Source organism: Canis lupus, chromosome 1, assembly GCF_003254725.2.
Source record: "Canis lupus dingo isolate Sandy chromosome 1, ASM325472v2, whole genome shotgun sequence".
Lineage (NCBI taxonomy): Eukaryota > Metazoa > Chordata > Mammalia > Carnivora > Canidae > Canis > Canis lupus.
Window position 1 is genome coordinate 36756556 of NC_064243.1, and position 26496 is coordinate 36783051.

The 26496-nt window shown below is 39.3% G+C and overlaps 1 protein-coding gene and 1 long non-coding RNA gene across 5 annotated transcripts in view; one reads left to right on the plus strand and one right to left on the minus strand.

Annotated features, from left to right (window-relative positions):
- Positions 1 to 26496, minus strand: part of EPM2A (EPM2A glucan phosphatase, laforin) — a 291921-nt gene that overhangs the window by 83239 nt on the left and 182186 nt on the right. For all 4 annotated transcript variants that reach the window (XR_004806485.2, XR_004806484.2, XR_004806487.2 and 1 more), the window contains 2 exons: positions 11898 to 12092; positions 9673 to 9797 (listed from right to left, as the gene is read on the minus strand). The gene's annotated coding sequence lies outside the window, so the exon portion shown is untranslated. The remainder of the gene's footprint in view (positions 1 to 9672; positions 9798 to 11897; positions 12093 to 26496) is intronic.
- LOC118351276 (uncharacterized) lies at positions 577 to 25853 on the plus strand. Its single transcript, XR_007412551.1, has 4 exons — positions 577 to 799; positions 15295 to 15507; positions 20840 to 20974; positions 24187 to 25853. It is a non-coding gene; the product is annotated as an uncharacterized LOC118351276 (long non-coding RNA).

Genomic DNA, 26496 nt, shown 5'->3' on the forward strand with positions numbered 1-26496 from the left:
CAGGCAAGAATAAACATAATGTTGTACTAAGTCAAATTTATTGATATATATACATTTACTTAAAAATGTAGATTCAGTGTGTTAACTGCAATAGCCAAATATTTTTTAACAATTTGCTGTAATGGTTTTCTTTGTCTGATACCCGAATTCTTTTTTTTTTTTTTAAATATTTTTTTTCAATTTTTATTTATTTATGATAGTCACAGAGAGAGAGAGAGAGAGAGAGAGGCAGAGACACAGGCCGAGGGAGAAGCAGGCTCCATGCACCGGGAGCCCGATGTGGGATTCGATCCCGGGTCTCCAGGATCGCGCCCTGGGCCAAAGGCAGGCGCTAAACCGCTGCGCCACCCAGGGATCCCTGATACCCGAATTCAACCATAATTTTCCACAATAGTATAGAGCAGTATTTCTCAACCAGGAAAAATTTTGCTCCCCTGGATCCTACCCATGAGACATTTGTCAATGTCTGGAGATGATGCTGATTGTCATAAATGGAAGGGAGGAGCTGATGGCATCTAGTGGGTAGAGGCCAGGAATGTTGATAAACGTTCTACAATGCACATGGCAACCCCTCACAACAAATGATTATTTGATCCAAAATATGTCATGTCAAGGTTGAGAAATCCTGATTATAGAGAAATTTGGAAGCTTGATGAAATCTGGAAGCAATGAGCGGATTTGAGTGGATTTATCATGGAGAACATTTATCTACTTCTAACCATGCCACTTAGGATGACCCAAAGGACACTCCCTTCTTCAAGGCATTAATGAATATATTGCTGGAAGCAATGGATATCTGGTAAAGCTCTACCCTGGCTGTCTTCTGACAATAGGCAATGACAAAGGGACAGAATGCCCTAAGAAAGTTTCCCTAATATCAGTGTGGATGACGGGATCTTGTAGTGCAGATACCACTTGATAGCCAGAGACAGACAGGGCATGGATACTGATAGGGCAGCAGGACTGGGGTAATAATCAGGGATCTGGTAATGACTACAACTGATCATGCTGTCTAGGACTGAAATTGATGGGCAGCCTACAAAACTATTACTCAGTTTGTAGACACCAAAAATTTGAGGTACTGTAAACAGAGCTGAGATTGAGGCCCCAGTTTTTCCAGCCTTTCACTAAATTCTCATATTAGAGTCTGGTTCCCATGAGGAAGGAACCAAAGACACTGCCACATGTTTATACAGGAGATCTTCCTTGTAGGCTTCCCAAAAGAACCTGCATCCATTTACCACAGTGACTATGTATAGGGGAAAGGGGACATACTAATATTTTTGAGGATTATTGAACATTGACCTTGAACTCATACACTTAATGATCCAATGTTACTAGAAGCTGGTCAGAGTGGAGGTTCACAGAGCCCAATTATAATTCTCTTCCCTAACAGGATAGCCAACCAAATGTTCCCATATTCTTGGGACAACTGCTGTGATTATTGCCATCATCAAAGACTTGCAAGTTGCAGGGATGGTGATTCCTAACATAGTGCCATTAACTCACCTAACTGAATGTATGAATGAGTTTTTGATATTGACGGTGAAGTATAAATCCAATCAGGTGGTAACTGCAATTGTAGCTACTGTCCTCTAGGCAAAGTACTGGAAAAGATGAAAGAATTTCCAGGAGAGGACTTGAACCTGTAACCAAGTTCAAAGACCACATGGACTGACCTGACAAGAAACTGTCCTTGCCTTTCTGAGGACCTACAAGCTTAGAGCAGCTAAGAGCCTAGTCCCTGCCTACTGATAAAATTAAGGAGGGGTAGAGATGGTCAGAAAACAATAGTGATCCCTAAGATCTTAGTGAGGACAGGATATCAGGAAGCATCAGAGATTAATGCCACTTTAAATTTGTGCCACCATGGTAGGACTGTGAGACCGTGGAGCTAGCTTAAGTGCATCTCATGTGTGCCCAGAGATTCTCTCACCTGCAAAAAATAAACATGTATGTATAGAGCCTCTGTGGGGCTGTAATAGGGAAGGATGTGGCCAGATAAAATAAAATTAGGCAATGCGGGCACAGTTGGTTAAGCAGCTGACTCTTGGGTAGGCTCAGGCCATGATCTCAGGGTCATGAAATCAGCCCTGTCACAGCAGGCTCCGCATTCAGTGGGGAGTCTGCTAAAGTTTCTATCTCATTCCCTCTCTGCGCCTTCCTCCCCCCACAACCCCCACTCCTACCTGCTCAAGCCTGTTTGTGCACATGCTCACTCTCTCTCTCTCAAATAAATATATAAATCTTAAAAAAAAAAAAAAGTTAAGGAAAGGAAAGGGAAAAGAAAAGAAAAGAAAGAAAAGAAAAGAAAAAAGAAAAGAAAAGAAAGAAAAGAAAGAGAAAGAAAGAAAGAAAGAAAAGAAGAAAAGAAAAGAAAAAAGAAAGAAAAGAAAGAAAAGAAAGAAAAGAAAGAAAAGAAAAGAAAAGAAAAGAAAGAAAAGAAAAGAAAAGAAAAGAAAAGAAAAGAAAAGAAAAGAAAAGAAAAAATAGGCAATGGCTTTTGGTTCCAAGGATCTGAGCTTCAGATAGCCTTGTCTCCCAGGTAAGGGCATAAAAAAGTTGCCTTGGGCAAGTAGCAATATATACCTGTCTAAAGGAATTCTGTTTGGGGGCTCCCCAAGGAATATCTTGTGTTATTACAAACAGAGCTTCTCAGAAGTGACATTCCCAAAGACTTTATTATTTTCATATAACCCATTATCACAAGCAGAAGAGCTTCAAAAGGCATAATGTAAGAACTACTTAAATGGCAATAGATAAAAATTATTTCTGTCATTGTAAAAAAACTACCTAATTTATATGATTGGTAGGCAATATCTTTAATATGCTCACTTTAGCGGCATCTGTGGAAGGGAGACAATGAGGCACTAAGTGGATAGTGTATTATCCTCAGGAGTCAGGCAGGCACTTAAAGATGCACATTAAAAAATTCCATGTCCTATTTGGACAGAAATATGGGTCTTCCAGGATTATGGTGGATTATCATAAACTCATTAGGTGGTGTCTCCAATAGTATCATGTGCTACACTACCATGATTAGATTTCTACGTCATCTATGAGACACAAAAATAAAACTTAGAACACTCAATTTATAGAAAAAGTCATTTTAGCAGCCTGTGGGGAAGCTCCTGAGGTCACTCCAACTGATAAGCCACTTAAAAGATTTGCCTTCTATTATCATGTAGATACAAAGCCCATAAACCATAACAGGAACTCAATGTTTCTCCAAAGGCTTGAAGGACTTTGTAAATTGTCTTAAAATCACAACTTACTACTACAGAAGGACCTTACATGAAGGTGAATGTGGTTACTGTTCTACATGTAATGAACCATATATCATTTTTCAAATATCCCAGTTACTTACATTAGAAGTTTTTGGTTAGGATAAAGGTCAATGTTTTGCGTTCTCAGCAAGAGAACTTTACTTGATTCCAGAGAAGTGGAGAAATGTACTTTGTTATTGGTGTGATTTATTTTCGGCACCCTGATTTTTAGACTTCATTCCAAAATGGACTCATCTTGTCATTTAATAACATCCTACCGTTCAAGCTGCTCAGCCAATTCTGAGAAAGGACTAATCCATTTCAGCATCAGCAGCAAGATGGACACTCTGGAAGAGCAGATGTGCACTCTTCTCTGTAATTACTTTCAGCTCTTGCTTTGCCCTTTACTGTCTGTTTGAAATTTAACCTTAATGGAATCAGAATGGCATTTACCCAGGGATCAGCTCCAGATTGTGTGAAACTCACAAAAATAAAGGTTATGACATAGTAAGTCTACTAATCGCTTTCTGTGACTAGAATTGACTAACAGTTATCCTTGAGTAGAAGAAACTAAGAATACCACATATTTATCCTGAGTTGGAGAAATTAATAATTTCTCTTCTCATTTTGCCCCCTGCCATCAACCACTACGGTAGCCTATACTATGACCTCAGAGTAGCAATCAAGAACTCTGACACAGAGAGCATAGAGAATGGCCCATTCTATTGAAATATAAATTGTGTGTAACAGGTGAGATACCAACCAGATATTCAGAAGTAGAGACCGAGTTGGTAGCTGGAAAGGCAGGGCTGGAGCTTAACATGGAGCATGTTAAGGATGGAGTGTCCAAACACAGCAAACATGGAAATAAGAAGAGTTCCAGATCTTCCATACTCTGCTGCCAGAGCCCAGCCTTGGATTGAACTAAATGTTCATTTTCTTTATAACAATAATAGAGCTAGATTTGCTTACTCAAGTACTTTACAAATGTTGCAGGATAAAGAAAATGTTATTATTTAAATAGTCAGCTCCTTAATTCCTCTTAAAAGAATTGTTTTCCTCTGGAGGAATCTTATTAAGTGATTAGGAGGGAAAACCCCTATTAATTAGGCTGTGTTTTTGAGAGTCTTCCAGACTTCAGAGGAGAGAGAAAGCTTCCCTATATAATCCACCATGGGGATTTGACTCCTGCAAGTGAATAGGGGAGAGAAGAAATGAGAGGGAGGGAGGAGTAGCAACATGGAGAGAGACTCAAGACTCAGAGAAGGTGAAATACAGCGGAGAAACAGTACAGGAAGGTTGCCGCTGACATTTGCCTCCAGGATTGTTGAAATTGCTGACATAATCTTCCCTCCACTGCACTCTTCTCCCTACCAATTTTCCATAATACTCATTGAATGGGTTTTTGTTTTGTTTTGTTTTGTTTTGATGGTGGCTTTTTAATTGTATTTTAAATTGTTTAGGCTTTTTTAAGGATGCCACAGAAAGAAGACAGGCCCTCCTAGAGTGAGTACAGTGTACATAGAAGCTGCTAAGGAGCACACAGAAGAAGGGAACGAAGTGACCTAGGAATGTAAAATCCAAGGGGGTCAAAAAGATTTGGAGAAAGTCTTTAGACTTTTGAATATTATGGAACCAGGAAAGGTTTAAACCAATTTTCCCTAGAACTTGAGGGGCAGGTAAGTCTCAGGTTGACATCTAGGTTGTGAAACTATCTCATTCAACCCTCATAATATCTGTATGAGGAAGATTCTGTTGTTAGCTGCATTTTGCAGATGAGGAAATTCAGACTCAGAATCATCCCCAAAGTCATATACCTAGTAAATTGCAGAGCAGGATTACAATACTAACTCTAATTACTGAGGGCACAATCTCAACCAGTATAAGACAAACTTTTTGTCTCATATTTTGAGACTGAATCCTCACACAGTCAAATCCTACCCATCTCTTAAGATTCATTTTCCTCCCCCAAACTACATTGAGGGAATTCCACATCCCTCATTGACTATTTAAAGTTCTTTCCCTACAGCATATTAACATAATAAGATTTTGCCCATATTTATAACAAGGCAGCTTCTTCAATTATTTACCTAATTCCTTTTGCTCCTAATCAATTTTCTTGAGATACGGCCTATAATTTCTGCTCTCGGGATCCCTGGGTGGCGCAGCGGTTTGGCGCCTGCCTTTGGCCCAGGGCGCGATCCTGGAGACCCCGGATCGAATCCCACGTCAGGCTCCCGGTGCATGGAGCCTGCTTCTCCCTCTGCCTATGTCTCTGCCTCTCTCTCTCTCTCTCTATGTGACTATCATAAATAAATAAAAATTTAAAAAAAAAAAAATAATAATTTCTGCTCTCTTTTCTATTCATTTTTCTACCTAATAACTCCACCTCACTAGGTGATGGTCTCCTAATCCCAACACTCAACAGTTGCCATCAGTCTTCACCTCCTAAATAATTTCCTCAGTAGCATGTGACACTGTTCACAAAACCCCACAACCAACATTGTGGCATCTTAGATTTGGCTTCACACTTGCATCTATGACCCTCCATCTATCTCCTTCTTATATTCCTCTTTTTTCAGCCATTCCTAAAAAGCTTATGTGCCAATTGATTTCTGTCGTTCTTAATTTCTCCATGGGTAATTAGCTCAGAGTCAGTGGATAAACCCTGTATGGTGATAAGCGAGCCTCTGAAGTTAATACAAATTATTTTCTATATGTACATTTTTTCGAAGCAAAGTATTCTTTCATTCAATATTACTTATTTCCATAAATATTTGTGGAGGATCTATATTCTGTTACACACTCTTCTAGATTCTAGGGTCTAGGTGATTTAAAACATACACACACACACACACACACACACACACACAGAAAAAGAAAGACCCAGTGTCAAATATTAGAAAGGAATAGAGATGTCCAGAAACAACAAAACAAGTGATAAAATGACAATATATACATATCTACCAATATTTACTCTGAAGTAATCAGACTAAATACTCTAAACAAAAGACAAAGGGTGTCAGAATGGATAAAAAAAACAAGACCCATCTATATGCTACCTACGAGAAACTCATATCAGACATAAAGACAGTTGCATATTGAAAGTGAGGTGATAGAAAACCATTTATCATGCAAATGGACATCAAAAAAAAAAAAAAAAGCCAGAGTAGTGACACTTACATCAGACAAAATAGATTTTTTATTAAGTAGGTTCCACCCCCAGCATGGAGCCCAACATGGGGCTTGAACTCATGATCCAGAGATCAAGAACTGAGCTGAGATCAAGAGTGGGACACCCAACCGGCTGACCCACCCAGGCACCTCAGACAAATTAGATTTTTAAAAATTTATTTATTTTAGGGGTGGGGAGGAAGGGGACAGAGGGAGAGGGGAAAAAGAAGCCCAAGCAGACTCTCCCCTGAGCAAAGAGCCTGATACAGGGCTTGATCTCAAAACCCTAAGATCAGACTTGAGCTGAAACTAAGAGTCAGGCATTTGACTACCACCCAGGAGCCCCAGACAAACTAGGTTTTAAACAAAAGACTGTAACAAGAGATGAAGAAGGACACTATATCATAAAAAGGGGACTATCCAATAAGAAAACCTAACAGTTGTAAATACTTAGGCCCCCAACTTGGGAGCACCCAAATATATAAAACAATTAATAACAAACACAAAGATATTCATTGATAATAATACAATAATACTAGGGGACTTTAATACTCCACTTACATCATTGCCATCCAAACAGAAAATCAACAAGGAAACAATAGCTTTGAATGACACACTGGACCAGATGGACTTAACAGATATTTTCAGAACATTTCATCCTAAAGCAGTAGAATAAACACTCTTTTCAAGTGCATATGGGACATTTTCCAGAGTAGATCACATACTAGATCACAAATGAGACCTCAAAAGCTACAAAAAGACTGAGACTATACCATGCATCTCTTCTGATCACAATGCTATGAAACTTGAAGTCAACCACAAAAAAAAAAAAAAAAAATTTGGAAAGACAACAAACACATGGAGGTTAAAGAACATGCTGCTAAAGAATGAATGGGTCAGCCAGGAAACTAAAGACAAAATAAAAAAATACATGGAAACAAATGAAAATGAAAACATAATGGTTCAAAATCTTTTGGATGCAGCAAAAGCAGTCATCAGAGGGAAGTATATAGCAACACAGGCCTACCTCAGGGAAATAAAAATCAAAATTTCAATGAGGTATACCAGTCAGAATAGCTAAAATTAACAACACAGAAACAACAGGTGTTGGCAAGGATGTGGAGAAAGGGGAATCCTCCTACACTGTTCATGGGAATGCAAACTGGTGCAGCCACTCTGGAAGAGAGTGTGGAGGTTCCTGAAAAGTTAAAAATAGAACTACCTTATGATATAGCAATTGCACTACTAGGTATTTACCCAAAGGATGCAATAATACTGATTTAAAGGGATACATGAACCCTGAAGTTTATAGCAGCATTATCAATAATAGCCAAAGTATGGAAAGTGTGAATGTCCATTGACTGATGAATGGATAAAGAAGAGGTACTGGGGTGTGTGTGTGTGTGTGTGTGTGTGTGTGTGCGCAATGGAGTATTACTAGCCAAAAAAATTAATGAAATCTTGCCATTTGTGATGGTGTGGATGGAGCTAGACAGTATTAGGTTAAGTAAAATCAGTCAGCCAGAGAAGGATAAATATCATATGATTTCACTCATATGTAGAATTTAAGAAACAAAACAGATGAACATAGAGGATATAAGAGAAAGAAGGGCAAATCAGAAAACAGACTCTGAACTATAGAGAAGAAACTGAGGGTTACTGGAGAGGAGGTGAGCAGGGGATGGGTCACCTGGGTGATGAGTATTAAGGAGGGCACTTATTGTGATGAGCACTATGTGTTAAATGTAAGTAATGTATCACTAAATTCTATATCTGAAACTAATATCACACTGTATGTTAACTGTCTGTAATTTAAATAAAAACTTGCCAAAGAACAACAGAGGAACTAGGGGAGCATAGTAAGGAGATGAGTTCAGAAAGATGATGGTGACCAAGGTCATGCAGGAATTTTTAGATTACTGTAAGTACTTCTATTCTGAGTGAAATAAGCAACCATTGTAGGGTTTTGAGCTTAGAAGTTATGCTATGTGGCTTAAGTAGAAGAATCAACTCTGGCTGGGGTATTCAGTATGGATTAAAGAGGCAGGAGTAGAAGTAGGAGTCCAATCAGAAGGCTATTGCAGTTACCTGTACAGGAGATGCTGGAAGTTATATCCAACAGTATTTCCCAATATATTAGAGGATATGAGAGACAAAATAGTTAAGGACAACTCAATATTGCTGGCCTTGGCATGTGGAAGAATGGAGTCACCATCACCTGAGATGAGGAAAACTGTGGGTAGACAATATTGAGGGGGGACAGATAATGGGAAGATCAGTTTGGGACCTGGAAAGCCTGAAGTGTCTAATGCACAACTAAGTGGAAATATTAAGCAAGCAGTCAAATATATAAATCTGGAATTCAGAAGAACAGTCTAGACAGAAGTTATAAATTTAGGAGTCATTAGCATATACCCAGTATTTAAAGTTATATAACAGAAAGATATGACTAAGAAAATGAGTTTTGATGGGAAAAAAAGAAAGGATCAAAAACGGAGACCTACAGCACTCAAATATTAAGAGGTAAGGTGCCAGCAAAGAAAATTGAGAAGAAGCAACCCGCAATGGAGGAGAAAGAAAGAAAGCTGAGATACTGGAGCCAAAGGAAGTAACATAGAAGGGGGAGTCAGGTGACATCAGCTATGTCAGGTGCTATAAAAAGGGACAATGAGAGCTGAAGTGGGTTCCATGGAGGTTCCTGGTTACTCTAATAAGGGCAATTTTGGTGGAGATGAAGACCTGAGTGGAGGAGGACTAAGAATGAACAGAAGGGAAATTGGAATTCTGCACCAAAGAGGACCAAAAATGATGGTGAGAGAAACGGTTATTTTTTAATGAGGAACTGTTTTAGTTTGTGTTTTATTGAGAATGGTTGAGCAGAGAGTGGAAAATTGATGAGATAAAGAGAGGAGATTGCTGCAGTGATGTCCTTGAGGAGGCAGGAGAACACAGGATCTAGTGCATACATGTTTGGAATGTCTGGCTTTCAATATGAATATGGAGACTTTATTTATGGCAATGGACAAGAAAGCAGAGTATGGGCACTAGATTCTGTTGGGGGGATAGAGGTGATGGAGGGATTCTGTCGATGTTTTCAGGTAAATTATCCAACAGCAAATTCATCTCTTGAGAGTAAAGAAGGGATTAGGGGCTGTTTGGGGAAGAAGGAATGAAGAAATGAAAGAAGGTATAAAATAGCCATCTAGTACAATAAGAGATAAGGACATCTTACCTTATTGTCAGGTAGCACTTGAAAGAACCACCTGAAATCCATGGTCAAGGATGTAGAAATGAGACCAGGCAGTGTGGTTGTGTGTGTTTTTTTTCCAATCACAATCAGCTACACAGTCATAGGCACTAAAAGTAGACAAAGGATTGGACTTAGTCATGGTTACTGTTTGTCAAGTAAGTACAGTGAAGCAAGAGAGAGCAAGAAAATGATTAGAATGATTGACCATAAATTTAATGTGCATAAGCAGGGATTCTGAACCTTGAAGGAGTAAGGGATAGTGAAAAAAATGGTGAAATACTATTAGATGAAAAAGATTTAAACACAGGATTGTTGCTGGTCCCAGTGGGTGTAGACACATCATTGGAGTTAGTACACTGAGGGAGTGAGTTATAAATTTAGGAAGCAGTGGTCGGAGAGTGGAATGGATGAAATTAAGATTCTGGAGGAATTAGATGTATTGACAATGACAATATCTATGAGAGTGATTGGTTGTCAAAGAATTTAAGATCTGCAAATGCTGAAGATCCACATCTCTACATCTTTTCTGCATTAACTACCCTAGCTCTAAATAGTGCATGTTTTGAGATGATTTCCTGTCTATGCATCCAACAGATACTCTCTACCTGTTGGCTGTCTCCATTTGGATGCAGAGCAAGTACCTCAAATATAACATGCTCTGGGGTTAAATCACTATTTTACCCTTTCCCTGCCCCCTCCACCAGCAGACCCAGAGAACGTGTCATTCATCTATTCCATGTAAGGCAGAAATCAAGACTTCCTAGACCTCCTTCCCTAACCAGCAACATTAAAATAATTTACAATCTGTTGGTTTCATCACCTAACTCTACCTTTTAAACTGTCTTCTTTCTCCAGTCCCACCCCCACAGGTAGAAATTTATACCCACAAAATTTCAAAACTAGATTACTAAAGCAGTTTCCCAGGCAGTTTCCCAGACTCTTTGCTATGGTTTTGTCCATTTTCAAAGCCATTATCCACATTCCTTCTGGAGTATTATTTCCTAAAAACCTGCTTAAAGTGTCTCAGTGGAGGCTTCATATTGCCTTAGGATAAAATCCATACTCCTTAGAAAAACTAGGCAGCTGCTTATCTCGTGCCTGCTTGCCTCAAACCTCACATTTCACTGCTTCCCAGCACATCATGTTCACCTAGTGCTCCAGCCACATGGAATTACAGCCAACTCCTCAACTCTTTACCTTTACAAATGCATTTCTATTTCCAGGTATGCTTTTCCCTATTCCACCACCTTCTTCAACTAGCTAATTATTGCTCATTCTTTACAGTTAACTCAATCTTGCCCTCTTCCAAAAAGCCTTCTCAGGGGTTCTTAGTGAGTTTACGGTTTCCATCTATGTGTCCCCAAAGCATCCTGTTCCTATCTACATCAAGACATTTTCCATATAGTAAATTACTCATTTTTAATTTGTCTGTTTCTCTTCTGAATCTGAGCTCATTGAGGGCAGAATATTGGTGTGTTTTGTTTTGTTTTGTTTTGTTCAACTTTCTGTAGTTCTTAACACAATGTCTGGGTACATAAAAGGCAGTATGAGCTTTCTGAATGAATGATTAGCTCTTAATTGAGTCCAACCATTATGATGGTTTAAATATCTGTTGAAATCCTGAAATCCCAGTTGCATGAAAACTCCTAAGGATAGTAATTCTCTTGTAGTTCCCAAAGTATAGAAAAGAGTTGGCAACACAGAACAGGCACTTGGTAAACAATGAACTCTGTGAGTCCTGCAGTTTTACCCTTGGTGATATAGTAGGGTCAGGACCTGCAAAATCCCCACTCAGGCCAGTTGATCTCAGGTATACTAGAATAGAACACAAGTGAGTGCTAATATAGCACAGATAAAGTATAGTAAATTGGTTTCATTCAGTTATAGCAAATATTTGCTTCTAGACTCAGTAGCTACCATTCTGGCTACTGGACAAAATTATTTTTACTACATCAAATTTATGTGAAACTTATAAATGAGTGTATCTGATGATTGCAATAAATACAAAAGATCCCCCAAAAGAAATAATCTATCTTTTTTGCAAATAAATTGCATGAGGTTATCATCATAATCTGACAAATTTGGCAAAAGACTCCTAAGAAGGAAAATGACCAAACAAAAGGAAATAATCATTTTGATGTTAAGCAAAGAATTACATTCTCTGACTTGTGTAGTTGCCAAATTGCAGCAAATCATATTCATCTTACTTGGCCAAAGGTTCTGCTCTTTCCACTGCTCCTTCTTCCCAGCAAGTTATCAAGTAGAGCTTCAACAGCTGCCAACATCTGCTCAACTGACCTCCAGCACCAGCTCACCTGTTTCTGTCTTTCTACTGATCAAGAAGTACAGCAGGATTCCAGTGGAAGGACAAGTGTAGGTTCAAAAAATCTGGGAAATTCTTCCTAGATCAACAAATGGAATTTCAACAAGAAATGAGAGAATTAGCAAATTGCAGATTTTTAAGGCTTATTACTGTACCTTTGTTTTACTTCACTCACCATTACTGAATTTCAGGTTAGCACATACCTGATGGTTACTGTGCTAAACAGATACCAGAATACACAGTAGAACACACTGAAAAAGAAGTGTGGCAAGGAAAAGCATATGACTAAGAGGCAAGCAGATCTGTACTTGAATCTCAACTCTGCTTCCAACCCAAAATTATTGTGTGTCAGTTAGCCTCCTTGAGCTTGAATTTTTCATCTGTAGACTGGAGAAGATTATGTCCTCCATAAAGGGCTATCGTGAAGAGTAACTAAGATCACACACATCATGTGCCTAATAAAGGCTTGACATAGTTGACAATTAATAAATGATACCTGTGATAGTAAAAAGGAGTTTACTATCCACCTGGGAGTCAGAAAATTACATAACTTACCAAAATAAAATGTTATAAATACTATTGAGCAAACCCTATGAGAGTAGAGACAAGGAAATAATTAATCCTGCTGGATGAGGTGGTAGGGGAGACTTTACAACCAAGCCTCCAGATTTTGCTGTTTGACACTAACATTGACCAGTTCACCTCCATTATCATCAGCCAACAAACATGCTCTAGTAGCCCTGCTGTAAAAGTAAATAAATCAATCTTCTCTTGACCTCACACCACTCCCTCCAGATTACTGCTTATTTCTCTTAGATGATCTCATCTAGTCCCTTGGCTTTAAATGCAATTTATTCCCTGGTGACTCTGAAATTTACATCTTCATTCAGCCCCATCCTCCCTCTTGAGCATCAAACTTGGACATTCAACTGTTGATTCAACATGAACACGATGGTAGGCTTCCCAAACTTTCCAGGTCTAATACAACTACTAATTCTCCCAAGCCTCCCCACAAAACAAAACAAAACAAAACAAAACAAACAAAACCACTTGCTCTTGATTTATTTTTCCCTGTCTTGTAAATGTTTATACTACAGTCATGTTCAATGCCCTTGTTCCTTCACCCTGTTTCTCATCCATCAAGTCCCTGGACTCTACCTCTTTGTTCCTTTCCTTCCACCTTACTGCCGCCACCACCACCCAAGCCTCCACCATCCCTCATTAGACCCTGCATAGCCTCCTAACCTACTTATAGCTGCCAATTCAGGTTCACTGCTTTGTCCACAACGTTCCACTAGTCTCCACAAAGTAACTATCATGATTTTCATAAAATTTGCATTCCCCTTTTTAAACACTACAGTGCCTCCCCATTTCACTTGGAGAAAACCCTCAGTGCCTTGACATGACCTGGGAAGCCTTGTGCTGTCCAGCCCCACCTACCTCTCTGCCCCCCTGCTCTTGCCCCTCTCTAGTTCACTCACTATGCCCCAGGCACAAGGGGCTTCTTTCCATTTCTCAAATGTACCAACTTATTCGTGTTTGGGCAAAAAAACTGAATTTGTTCTTTGCTCTATGCAACACTTCCCCAATCTCTGAATGGCCCAGGCTTTCCCATATTTCAGATGTCAGTTTAAATACCCCCACTTCAGAAAGATGACTCCCAACCATCCATTATAGAGGAGCCCTGTCCTTCCTCTCACACCGATCACTTTCTGTTATGTCACTCATTTGTTTTCTTCACATTACTACTTTTTTTTTTAATTTGTACTTGTTTGTTGTTTATTGCTGTCCCTCTAAAATATAAGACTCAGGAGAGAACAGATCTCAAGCTGCTTGTTTATTCCTGTATCTCCAGTGCCTACATCAGTGTGCGGCCTAGATCAGTGAATACATTCACACAATATTTGTTGAATAAATGAACATAGTTCTGGAAGTGTTTGGTAAGAGGAATCGTCAAATTTAGTAATTAAAATTAAACTGTAAAGGAAGGGGAAAGATAAATAGGCAGGGCACAAAGGATTTAGTGCAGTAAAATGACTCTGTATGACACTATGGTCATTATAATTGCTATCATTAGAAATTTCTCCAAACCCATAAAATATACAAGAGTTTACCAAGAGTAAACCCTAATCTAAACCATGGACTTGGGGTGATAATAGTGTGTCAATCTATGTTTATAATTGCAATAAACGTACTACCCTGGTAGGGGATGCTGATCATGGGGCAGCTATGCATCTTGGGGGTGGGATGTATATGGGAAATCTTTGTAGTTTCACTCAGTTTTGCTGTGAACCTAAAACTACTCTACTAAAAATTTGTAAATTAAAAAATTTTTAACTCTAATATTCTTTATGGCTTCACTTGCCTCCTGTTCCACTAGCAAATGTCATTGATAATCTGCTGAATGGTGAAAGCAGTGGTAATGTTGGAGGGGTTTTACTCACAGGTGAACTTTGTGCTTTTGGAAGAGTAGTCATCAGAAGATAAGCAATAAGGATACAACTCAGCCTGCCAGGGCCCCTCCCCCAGCTCTGAAAGGACTATGCATAAAATGGTACTTTCAAGACACTCCTTTAACTTGAGTGAGAGTGCATATTATTCTGAGCCTCTTTTCTCCTAGATCAATGAGAAGTTCAAAAACAATGAGAATATTTCTGTCTCTAACGATTAAGTGGGGCAGGAGAAATTAAGCAACAATCTAAAGCAGTCATTTCTATTAAAACATGTTCAAAGTAAATCAGGAATGCAGAGCCCCTTCTAAGGGGTCAGGAAGCCCTAAATGCTGTCCCTAAACATACCTGTTCAAGAAAGGTCCAGTCAGCAGAAACTGGGAGGCTGGACCCTCCACTACCACAGGAGCAGACTGGTGAAGGGGCTGACAGTCCTGCTTCCCTCCTCTGATTGCCCAGGTACTGAGAACTTTAAAGTATAGTCACACAGTTTCTATTTGCTCTATTCTAAAAGAGATGGTACTTCATTTGTGGTCTCATGAATTCTAGAAAACAAAATTCCTCATATGGAGTCACTTGGTGTTATTTCTGCACTGAAATCTGAGACCCAGATTCCATGCCTTCGAACCAGCTTCTCAAGGCTTTCTCTAATCATCAGTGCAAAGGTGCCACCTTACTTGTAGGCTCTGTGTCCTCTGGGTGGTCACCTGCAGTGGTGAAAAGACACTGTACTCCCTAATGGAGCCAGCATGTGACCCTGTGTCATTACCGACTGTTCATACAACCTACCTGACTTATGTGTGTGCTTCATCTCTTTGCCTCCTGTATCAGCTAGCTGGTCATTTTCACACTGAACACCAAAGCAACAGAGAAGAAATAGATGAATCTGCCTTCTGCTGTCTCATTACCCCAAGTCTGGTGAGCACCCCACCACCACCACCACCATCACCTTGGACCCTGGGACAGCAGCAATGAACAAGTCCAGCAAGGCTCCAACGAGTCAGTTTATAACATTGGCATTATCATCACTTTAAAATGGACAAGGTAAAAGTTGCTTTATTAAATTTTGACAATCCTCAAACAAAATGAACACAACTCAAGGTGACACTGTGAAGGAAATCTTGCCTCTTTTAGGATTTTTTTCAACACTCTGTGCATGTTAGAATCACCTGGGTAGCTATTTTTTAAATGCTCTGAGAGGTTATGATTTAATTGGTCTGAGGTAGGATGGTTCTAATGACCTGCGACGGTAAAAAAAAAAAACACCACCTTAAATGGGTAAGTGGAAGCCTCTAGATTCTTAAATACTCAGGGAGGACTCCCAGCATTGCAGTGATGACCTTTGTAACTGAGAGTACATAAATAAGAACAATAAAATAAATGAAGAAACACAGCTCAATTAGCACTGAAAACCAACGAGGTGAGGAAGATCCATTCTACAGTTAGAAGTTCTTAATCACAATTGTGTCATGTGTACAGCTATTTTTGGTAAGTGAAACTGAGTAAAAATGCTCTGTTGTTAGTAGCTTCAATTGGGTTTTGTTTCTTCTGATGATGCTTTTGGTAACTTCACTTTGACTTTGCAAATTTATCTTTCCCAAATTGACTTTCATAGGAGTAAAACTGAGTTATTTTTTTGCCTGAAGCCCTGCTTTGATGTGTTTAAGGTAGGGGGGAAATCCTCTTAAATGAATTTCAAGGCTATGTCAAAGCAGTTTAAAAGTTAGAAAAATATTGTCCTAAAATTGCTAAAGTCAAGAAGTTTCTAAAATTTAACAGCAACACATTGGACAGTTAAAAGTACAGCTGTATCTCGTGGGTCTTTGCAAGCTATTGGCTTTCTACCTAATTCTCTTGGACTCCTTCTGGAGAGGCTGTGGCTGCTTTTTTTTTTTTTTTTTTTTTTTTTTTGCCATGCCTTTACCCCATCCCTCACGTTCATTGCTAAGATGTGAAGTTTGGTTGCCCACACACATTGGATCTTTATGATCACCCACTCACACACAAACCTACTGGGCTGTCTACTTAGGGAGAGATGCCACCGCCCAGCCTTGGCAGTCACTGAGTTCTCCTGCAGTGGGGAGGCATTTGTATGGAGCCATCTACACTCAGCCCTCTTGTCCTTCTCCAAACTCTGGAAAGAAATGAGCACCAACCAATGAGGAAAGCAAAGACTATTCATTCTGAACTTGCTATAACAATGGAGTCCACAAGACAGGCAGAGGAGCTAGAAATTTTAAGGTGAAAATGGTAAGGCTTCAAGTGTGCCCTGATAGGAAGCTGTTAGCATAAGGAAGCTGCAGGTGGGCTAGCTAGAAGTGCTCTGTGATTGGTTAATAATATGTATTTGGCTTTCTCTTATTAGTTATAAACTGGACATGGGGGCAAAAAAATAGGGAAAATGTCAGTTATTTTTTAAATTATTTTTAAAGGTTTTATTTATTTATTTATTTGAGAGAGAGACCACAACCAGGAGAAGAGAAAGAAGGACAAGCAGACTCCCCACTGAGCAGGGAGCCTGATATGGGTCTTGGTCCCATGACCCTGCGATCATGACCTGAGTCAAAGATGGACACTTAATCAGCTGAGCCACCCAGGTGCCCCAAGAAGGTGTCATTTATTAATTAGGTTCTGGCTATTTGGAGCCAACTGTTACAGAACTCATTATTTAGCTTCTTGAATTGTCACTAGAGGTAGAAATCTGGCTTCCTTCAAGTCTGAGTTATAGCAAGCAGGCTGTCTTCCTGGATTGTTTATTGTAGATAAGGGGTTGGTTTCCTGGACAAGTTGTTGTAGGTTGTGAGTTAAAGTTCTATCTTTATATATGGTCTGGCCACTGTCCCTTTATATATTCAATCTCTCAGAACCAATAGAAAGAACATGGGTTATGGTGGCTTTTTAATCCTCTGCTTTCCAGTCTGTCCCATATCCTGACTGCAGTGATTAGCCACAAATACACTGATAATTTTATTCACTATTCACTAAATGTAACATATTTATATATATGTTAAATATATATATATATATATATATATATATATATATATATATAAAACTTGGTAATAATTACTTGGAAAGAATAAGGAAGTAGCTATGGCAAAACCAAGGTCCCTGAGCAGCATATTCCTGATTTCTCTGGATGCAAATCAGAGAGTCCTCTGGAAGCTCTTCATCAAGAGCTCTTCATGATCCCACTCCATATTCTCTCTCTATCTCTCTGGCTTTTGAAAGTGCCACTTCCTTGTTGATGATGAGGCCCGAGCAACAATCAGCAGCCCTGGTCCAATCAAGAGGAGTACCTCACACCATATGACTTGATTACCCCTGAAATTCAGCTCAAGAAATTTGTAGCTGACAAGAACACATAGGCCACTATATATTTAAAAAGTAAATTTCTATCAAATTTCTTTTTTTAAAGAATGTTGTAATAAGTATTGTGCCAATTAGTTCCAGGCAAATAAGAGTGTTTATTATGCTAAGATTTAGATTATCACTGTATTTGAGATCAATTTAACCAGAGAATGGTAACCACCAACTAAATGCAGGGATGAACACTTAAATACATTCTTTGGAGTAATTTGCACAATCACGTGATACAGACATTATTCCCATGTTGTAGATGAGAAGATTGTGAACCCCAGAAAGACCCAAGGGAACCCAGCAAACCAATTGTACAGCTCTTATTTTAGATGCCAGGAATCCTTGTTGCTCATGCTGTATTAGTTTTCTAGATAAACATAACCAATAGGGAACCAGGAAAGCCAGACCCGTAATTCAGTCTGAGTCCAAAGGCCCAAGAACCAGGAGCATCAATGTCCAAGGCAGGAGAGGATGAATGTCTCAGCTCAAACAGAACAAATCTGCCCTTCCTCTCCCTTTTTATCTGCTTCAGGCCCTCAGCGGAGTGCACAATGCCTACTCACAAGGTGAGAGTGATCTTTACCCAGTTCATTAATTCAAATGTGATCTCTTCTAGAAACACCCTCACAGACACACCCAGAAATGTTTTACCAGCTCTCTGGATATCCTGCAGCCCATTCAGGTTAACACATAAGATTAACCATCACACACATCCTGTGACAGCAGATATTCAAAGATGCTCCTAGGTCATTTTCACAGAATAACTCAGGGCACATGTCATAGAGACAGCTTCATTCCTCAGAGGCCAGTGTTTTATGCACCCAGGAGCTCTTTCTCCTGCTACATAGCAAACCATCCTTGGCTCCCCCCAAATGATAATACAAATTGCATTGTAATAATGAAAGCATACATGATAAATTCCTCTACACAATCTCACAGATCACATCTTGCTTCAGGGAGCAAAGTCTTGGTACATTTATCAATGCTGCTGCCAAAACTGTCACTTAGGATTCAAAGGTGACACATTCTCCACATTCACTTCAACTTTGTGGTTAATATAAAATCACTTCTTACTTTTTTGTTATTTTCAGTTCTCCTCCAGCCATCTTATCAGTTTGATGTTTATATATGTTTGTGATGTTATCAGTATGAGATAGGGCATTTTTATTTTCTTAGCAGTTGACAGAAGCATTTATCATAAGGAGAAGAGATCCACCAATGCTCAGAAAATTATTTGAAACTCCTGGTTGAGTAGAAGCTAAGACCTTAGAGGGACTGAATATAAGAATTTGCCTGCCAGAGGCAAGGAGGGGAAATTGTTTGCACTGGAGAGGGAAGGACCTAGACAAAGACAGGAAAAGAGATAATGCCCGCAGTTGTTTATAACTCCTTGTAACTTCCCTAGAACACTTCAAGCCTAAACTAATACAATTCTTATTGTGATTAGAACTTTTGTGGACACTGATGAAGGGGCTGTATTTTCAGTCTAGGTCTATAAGAGGAAGAACCAAGATAGTGAGCTAGACCTAGTTCTATTAACCTTGTCTTTTTAACCACATATTCTGATGCTTTGACATCTGGGTTATTGCTAACTCTCCCAGAGCTGGCCAATTCCTAGAGATAGTAAACCACTCTCCAAGAGCTCTGGAAGCAAGCTTCAAATGCCAACCAAGTAATGCAGAGCCCATGCTTCCAACCACCTCCTTTATTAGCCTCCTACTCTGGGCCACCATTCACATCCTCTAATTGTCTCAAACAATTAGGGACAGCTTCTATGCCCCAGAGCCTGGTGAAATTGTTTGACTTGTCAATCCCAAGGCTGCTTACCCTGCCTTGCCTGTTCCTTCCTACAGAAACCACATTAAAGGTTCTTGCTCGAATTTTCCCTGCTGCCCTGCCTCAGGCTGACTCCCACGCGTGCTTCCCTGCGTAGCCCCACAGTCTTGGCATGACTCCCCCTCTTGGGAACTGTGAATAACTAGTTTTTCAAAGGCAATCATCTCCTAATCTGTTAACCTTACTGTACCTCAACTTTTTTATTAATACTTTAAACTTTTCTGGTGTTTTGAAACACCAGTGGGAAAAGTCCACAGGAAACCACAAAGAAGAATTATGTCAGAAGATACTACATGGTGAGAAGAGTTCAGAATTCTCAGACATTGAGCTGGGGCTGAGCCAAAATTACCTTAATCTCTGAGGGGCAGGAAGGCCTCCCTCCTGGATATATCTTTGCTTCACCCCAGCATTACACACCTCCCTTCTCCTCTTACCTGGTATGATTTAGCAATCCAACAAATCAACCCTTAACGATTTTCTTTCATGACACCAGGGATTCTCATATATATATATGAGAGAATCATATAGTAGGAAGAGATCTGAAAGTATGTATTTTCAGCTCTGAACAAAAGCAAGAATCTCCAAACCCATGTCCTGGTCAAGTTTGAGCTGAACCAAGTGGTAGGTAAAGAATAAAACATTTTTCTCTTTAGGGAAATTTCTCTTTTTGACACACCTAACAAAATAAATATGATGCATGAGAGGAAGCAAAGAATATGAAAAAGTGTGAAAAAAAATTATCCTTTCAAAAGGTCTCTTGACATTTAATGTTATTTAGGTTGTTAGAAATTCCCATTAAGCACATTCTGAAGCTTTTTAAAAAAAGTGTAAACACTGAGATTTAAAATTATGTGTATGGTTAATCCAGAGCCCTAACATTACTTAGAAATATTGATAACCCAGAAGACAGGTGTATATGACAGAAATTATTTTTAATTTTTATTTAAAAGACTGTATTAAAATTTAGAGTAATTATAATTATGCAGAATCTGTTCTTATTTCTATTCCATTACAAAATAAGAATAATCAATTCAAAGTCAGATATAAATTTTGGCCTGTAAAAGACAGAACTGGCAGCCACTTTGGACTGTTTGTGAAGATGTAACACTCAACACACACACTCTGTTTTTTAAATTTTTATTTATTTAATTTTTAAAATTTATTTATTTATTCATGAAAGACACAGAGAAAGAGGCAAAGACATATGCAGAGGGATAAACAGGCTCCTTGCAGGGAGCCTGATGCCAACTCAATCCCAGGACTGCAGGATCATGACCTGAGCAAAAGGCAGACGCTCAACCACTGAGCTACCCAGGTACCCCTTATTTTTTTTTAATTTTTAAAGGTGTGAGCAGATTCCTTGTAATTAAGAAATTAAGCATGCATGAAAACAGTTTTGTGAAGTACTAAAAATAATTATTAACTGTAGTTAGGAAAAAATATATTTATTTGGTATTGTTCTTTATTAGAATTTTTAATGGTAAGCCATTCTAGTAAATTAAAATACTTTGAATTATTCTTACTCTGTAAGCCAAAATTTTCTGGGACCATCATGCATGCAAACAATCTACATAATTTAAGTAGTTAAAATTAAAGATTTCATAAGTATTTGACCTAATTTTCAATAGATGCCTCCATATATGCCAATTGAAGGAGTCAAAGTGAGTTGAGCACTCTAGGATGTTCATTTTTGTGCCCTCAGCACTGGCACAGTATCTGTCATCTCATAGGTTCTAAACAGGTGTTTTTAATAAATGAATGAAGCAGAATTAAGAATATCACTGTAATGATAGCCATTAAATGCCAAAGATCCTCCAGAGGTCTGTACTAGACAAATTAACATCAATTTCTCTAAGTGTGATATATTAGAGAAGAATACCGTGCACAAAAATCCACCTAAGCCACATAGAATTCTGGTTTCTGTGCCTTGTAAGTCACAGGGCATATGGCAAAAATATCGAACATTTCCAAGTCACATGTACCATGTTTTAGACTTTTCTGTCTGTAAATACATTTATTTTTCTTTAAAAACTCAGCTGTCTGTATGAGAAGCTAACAGTAAACAAGGCTAAGTCTTCTTAGATAAAACAGAGAGTTACTTCAAAGGAATGTAGGACAAATTCATGGAAAATATTATCAGACTACGAAACTATAAAACACCTGACTGGAAGGAAAACAAGAAGTCAAGTCTACATCTTAATAAAGATGTGGTTCCAAAGGTTCTGACCACTTTCCAACCATGAAGAACTGTTAATGATTCCCTGCTGGCCAAATCTTACTTGGGATAAGTGCATCTTACCTTCCTGATCCCCTTTGCCATTACAACTGTATAGATTCACTCCTGTTCCTATATCAAAGACCACGGTTAGGGTTTGATGGCAGAGTGACTCCTGGCCTTCTCCTGGCAGATAAATGGAATTCAGGTATATAGGAGGGGAAAAAACCTCTTCCTCTTCCCTCAAGTTCAGTGAGTGGGGCCTGTGAGCTAAACTAACAAAAGGCAGACTAACAGTCTGACAGAAAAGGCATACAAATTTTCTCAATATTTAAAATTTTGTGTGCATAGGGACATCAGAGAGACATGAAAACCCAAAGGAGCAGTCAGACTCAGGGGCTCATGTAACATTTCACAAAGGGCAGTGAACTGCTGAAACATGACTAGAAAAGAAAGGCATGTGGGCTTCCAGGGCTCACAAACTATGGGAAGTGAGTTGGAAATACAGGGAAGAGCTAATCATGAAAGAAAAGAGTCCTCTCACTAAGGTTTGTAACACGGCCCAATCTCAGTGCCAACTCTCCATCTCCAGTGATAAGTGTCTCTTTCTTTGTCCTGGTCTGAAGTGTGGGTGGGCAGGGGCGGGGGGGATTTACTCCCTTTTTTCAGACAGATGAGGGGAGGGCAGGAAGCTCTTTTGGGTCTGTTATTTCACAATTGCCTTTAGCTCAAAATAATCAAATATGCCAAAGTGGCATGATTGGGTTGGCATATTCTGGACCCCTTCACAGGAATGGGTAAATAGTCACAAATTCTGGGTAGGGACTGCTCAAAGTCATCTTCAGTTGTGCCTGAAATATCCTTTGAGGTACCCATAGAAGGGTATCTTAAGAAACTTACACAGGGGCAACTGAGTGTCTCAGTTAGTTGAATGTCCAACTGTTGGTTTCAGCTCAGATCATGATCTCAGAATCCTAGGATTGAGCCTAACATTGGGCTCCTCACTCCTTTGGGGAGCCTGCTTGAGACTCTCTCTCTTTCTAACTCTTGGTCTCACTCTCCCTCTGCCTCTTCCCCCATTCAACATGTATGCTCTCTCTCTCTCAAATAAATAAATAAATAAATAAATAAATAAATAAATCTTTTAAAAAATTAATCAACTTGCATAAATGAAAGCAGTATGTGAAGAAGATGCAGAAATAATGAAGTCAATTGCTAAAGCAAAGAGCTCTTACTGAAAGGTCAAAATAACCAGGAAATAAAACACTTTTTTCAAAGCCAATTAGATTCTCTTCACCTGATGTCATTTTGCAGGTAATTTAAGCCAGAGCTCCTAGCTAGACCCCTTTGGATAGTTTAAATCTTGCTTTGGATTTTTTAGCCTCTAATATTTTGATTTTAGTTTTTGTTGGTTTAATTGTATGCTTGATTTTGTCTTTGTATCTCATTTTGCTCACTGTGTTTGCACTTCTTAGCACCTTCCATTGCTAGATTTAGACTTATGAGATTAAAGGGATGAGAAATATAGCCTTGAAAAAATATAAACAGAATGGAGACAAAAGATGCTCCTTTTTTTTAATCATGAAAAATGAATGGCACTTAGGATAATCAATATAGTCAAATTACTGTCAGGTCAAAGAATGATTTGTGAATTCCGAAAGGTGTCTACACCAGCAACAATATCATTATAAAATAATAGATCCAGGCCAGCATCAACTGCCAATTCACAGAATAAAGAACATAGACTTTTGTCTAAAAAAGGTCCTCATGGAGATCATCCAAGAAAAATCTCAGTTTCCACAGGAGACTTCTACAGCTCAGAAGTACTAAATGACCAGCCTAAGGCCATACGATAAATTTTGGCAGAGTCAGAACTAGAAAAACAAAATTTACTGGTTCCAAATGTCCTGCCATTTCCATTGAAAAAGTATCTCTGATAATTGAAGGAGAAAAAAAAAGGTAAAAAGCATTTGTTTTGTATTTGGCTTTACATAAAAGGAGGAGCTTTTTTCAGGACATGGCTTGGAGATTTTCTAGACCACTTCCTACATTGATCTTTGTCATGTTCTCTCCCTTTATTGGGCCGTATTTTCCCTAGACTTCAAGGGCTACAAAATGAAAAAAGATAGAAACACACATCAGTATATTTTATAAAGACCTTATTAGCTGCTCTGATGCAAATCTTAAAGGAATGTTGGATGTACAAGACCAAATAGGATTCATGCATCTCAACTTTACCATCTTACTGAAACACTTAAGAATTAACTGTAATTAATCTTCCTAATTCTGATGTCAAATTTTTTTTTTTTTAGTTATCCTGTAATGGCTGAATCCAAATGAAAGGAGAAGGGAGACCAACTGCTAAGCTGGAGTTCAGTCTAACACAGGCGAATGCAGCAGGCAGAACAGGGAAAATCAGACCGAACAGGCTAAACTGCCTGAAGAATGACTCGCGAATGGTTCTGATTCCCTAACCCTCTGATCAGGAGGAGGCCACAGCAAGCATGCTGCCTACACACCCTTGTGGACCACAAGACCACCTGCTCAGTGATAGAGTGAGTCACACTCTGCCTGGATTCTTGACTTTGTGCAGTTTGCAACCTCATTTTCCCAACAACTGAACTGCCAACATTTATTTTCTCACTATGTTAATGAAACCCATGCTGCTTGCAGCTCACTAATGGATAGAAAATAGTCTATTGCTTCTCTGTGAAAAAAAAATAAATACCCAGCCATTAGAATTACCCAGAACTAATCGGGAAACTGTGTGGGGAAAAGGCAGGCTACAAAGTCACGGATCCAAGTTCAGGCATAAAGTGTGCCTCAGGCAGAAAGTCTGACAAGCATCCTACACTAAAATGTAATAAATGGGAGTTGGGGGGTGGTGGTTTGCTGCCTTGTAAAAGTGATAGGGTTAGTGCTTCTTAAGAGGAAAAGTTGGCATGCCTATGACAGCCCCAGAGCCTTAACAGGACATTAGATGATCAATCACGTCAAGAGTCAGGGCTTGTGCTCTGACTAGCCCATGGCCACTGGTCCTTGGAAGGCTTGAGGGGAACAGTAGCAGCAGCCTGCGACCTCCCCCAGGGGCTCCTCAGAGAAGGAGGCTTGACTATTGAATTTTTTCACAAAATAATGATCTCTGTGGTCACAAATAAAATGACATACAGCATTTGAAAGCTCTGGGCATATTCAATTATCTTTAGGACCATAAGGTTAGACAATACTATAAAAGTCTTTGGTTGAAATATCATCTTTGGCATTTTCTTTCTCATTACCTCTGCATCCAATCAGTCATCCATATTACCAACCCAAAAGCCTAAACATCTCTGGAATCTATTTAGTTCTTTCCATCATCTCTACACTGCCATTATCCTAGTCTGATCCACCATTAACTCTCACCCAGACCGTCTCCTTGCTTTCAATCTGATACCCTCCTGTATGTGCTAGAAAAGCCTGCCATGAAATCTCAGTGGCTTACAGCACAGTCATTTGTTTTTCTCACTCAAGGCCTGGAGGCTGGCTTAGCTCAGGTCTGTCTGAGTCTCATCCTGGGACCTGTGGCACATGGGCGTGCTGTCTCATGACTGATGCAGAGCCAAGAGGCCAAGACAAACCTTCGAAACACACCCAGAGCCTTCACTAACATTCCACTGGGCAATGCATGTCACATTGCCAAGCCTACCATCTAGCAGGTATGTACATATACTGCCTGAATCTAGTGGAAAAAGGTACGAAGTCACAAGGTTAAAAGCAAGGATCCGTTATTCCAACTGTGGAGGGAATACAGAATTGGAAAAGATAATGCAGCATACCACACTACCTATTGCCTATTCCCCACATCAAGCCAGAGAGGTCTTCTAAGTAAACAAATTTAAATAAACATGTTATTCCCCTTCCCATACTCTTGAATGGCTGTATTACCATTGAAAAACATGCCCCCCCCTCAAAAAAGAAAGAAAAAAAAGTGCCCTACAAAACCCTGCAGGGAAGCACCCTGCTTGCAGCTCCAGTCTAAATCTCTTGCCATCTTCCTCCTCCATTCTATACTCTAGACATACTGAACCTCTGCCCTGCCAGCCTCTCTCCCACCTTAGAATTTGCTCAAGGTAGTCCCTCTCCATGACTGGAATACTTTCTCTCCCTTTTCTTCCATTGAAACCTATATCTAAAAGGATGTCACTTCTGAGAAATTTTCCCTGACCACAATACTGGGTCCGGTCCTCCTATTAAATACTAATTCCTTCTACTCTCCTCCGGGACACTTAGTTGAAATTAATTGATCCTTGGTAGTGTAATGACTGTCTCCCTTGCTAAAATGTAAGCTTCATGGTTGTAGAAACAGTATCGAGAGTGTGTGTGTGGGTGTGGGGGGGTGTTATTTTCTTAGCTTCAGGGCTCGGTCATGATGAACACTCAAAATACATATACACACGTTTGCATACACACACACACACATATATTCCCATACAAAAACTTTTTCTTTAATGATCTTCCCCACTCATTCTACCCCTTCAACATTTCTTTGCATAGCAAAGACAGAAGAGCTTAGCATTTGGAGCCATGCATTGAAATCTCTTGCTCTGCCATTTAGTTGTCCTGTGGGTTAATGATTTAATTAT